Raw genomic sequence first — 1,660 nt, forward strand, 5'->3', positions numbered from 1 at the left:
GAAACATGAACCTCCCCCCCACCCCACCCCCAAGACATCCGCTTTTGCAGCCACGAAAGCGCAGGGGTACTACAGTGGAGCAGAAGTGAGAGCAAGTAAAGGTCACTGGGTTCATCCGATGTTTTTGACCAACACATTCCACGTAATGTTGCATTCTGAAACTTCATATTTCTCTGAGTGAAATTCGAGCCGCCTTTCCTTTACGGGAGAGTGCGCCGCCTCGTTCAGTGCAGCACCGCCATTTCTGTTCTTTTCTTTGTCTTTTACCGTCTATCTTTTGTTCCGTGTGTGTGTGTGACGGTGTGTGTGTGAATGTACATGTGTGGGTGAGAGAGAGAGAGAGAGAGAGAGAGAAGTGTGTGTGCGCCGTGTGTGGCATTATGAAGTCATGAAGCGGGAGGAACACAGTGACCGGCATACTGATTAGACTAGAACAAGGAACACGATGGTGAAGTGAAGCCGCTTCAAGTTAATTCAAATTATCTGCCAGTGAGGGTTTGGGTTCGATTCCCACCGGCTCTTGGCCTTCCGTTTAACCCCAAGTTTGACAGGAAAATCAAACTGAGCCGCGTCTCAGTAGTCATTCGGATGAGACCGAGTCAAGTTCCCGATGACTGCAGCAAGCGCTTTGCGCATTGTGAAGAACTCATGGCAACTGGCACAACATAAGGGCTGTCCCCGGGCCCAAATTCTGCAGTTGAAGAAACTGAATCCTCTCCTCTCTGATAGGTAGGTACACGCACTGACAAACGTGCGTGCACTCCGATCAAGGCCGGCTTGACAACTCGGAGCCTGGAGCGTGGGGTTATGCTGCCGGCCGCGCGGCCTGGGTCAGGCATCTTCCTTGCAAATGGGATGTAGCGTATATGGGTTCCGTCCGAACGCATCAGTGACACCCCCTTGAGATACTGAAACTGAAACACTGAAGCGGCCTCTGATGGCTATTTGATAAGCCTATGTTATAAACACCACCCGACGCTGTAATAGGCCGCTCGCGTGCGTGTGTGGCTACACTGTACAATTATCATTGTTTTGATGGCTGTTATATTAATGTTTTGATGGCTGTTACATAAATACGTTACAAACACGAACTAAGATCTTATGGGAAGAACACATGCATTGATTAGGACGGGGTAACATCAGTAGAACTGGTTTCTCGGATTAAAATTATTTTGAAACTTTTGAACCTTTGAGCCCTTGGTAAGGGGCGGGCACTGTTGTTTCTTTTCCGTTTTTTGTACAGGCTGCACTGATGCCTTTCTGTCTCCACTCTGTTCCGCACTTGCAGGCCACATCAATGGTGGAGCGTTGTGCAGTTAACACAGCGCATACAAGTACCTCAAAAACAATAAAACAAAACAAAACAAACACACAACAACAACAACAACAAAAAACCCAAAGAGAGAGAGATAGACTGAGAGAGGTGTGTGGCTCCCATTTAGGTATTTTCGTGTAGTGATAGACGAGGAATGGCTCAAGTTCATCTTGGTTTTCTCCATCTCGTGTTTAAAAAATGCCAGCTGTGAAGAAGTGAATAGACTGAGCTCTTTTAGGGAAATGAAGGTTTTTGATTTTTAAACTGATATCCCGGGCCGGCGGCAGTATTTCACTATTTTGAACTGTCATTCGTTTGTACTTCTCAAGATATACCTTGCTGACG

This window comes from Babylonia areolata, chromosome 26 (genome assembly GCF_041734735.1).
Source record: "Babylonia areolata isolate BAREFJ2019XMU chromosome 26, ASM4173473v1, whole genome shotgun sequence".
In the NCBI taxonomy this organism is placed as follows: domain Eukaryota; kingdom Metazoa; phylum Mollusca; class Gastropoda; order Neogastropoda; family Buccinidae; genus Babylonia; species Babylonia areolata.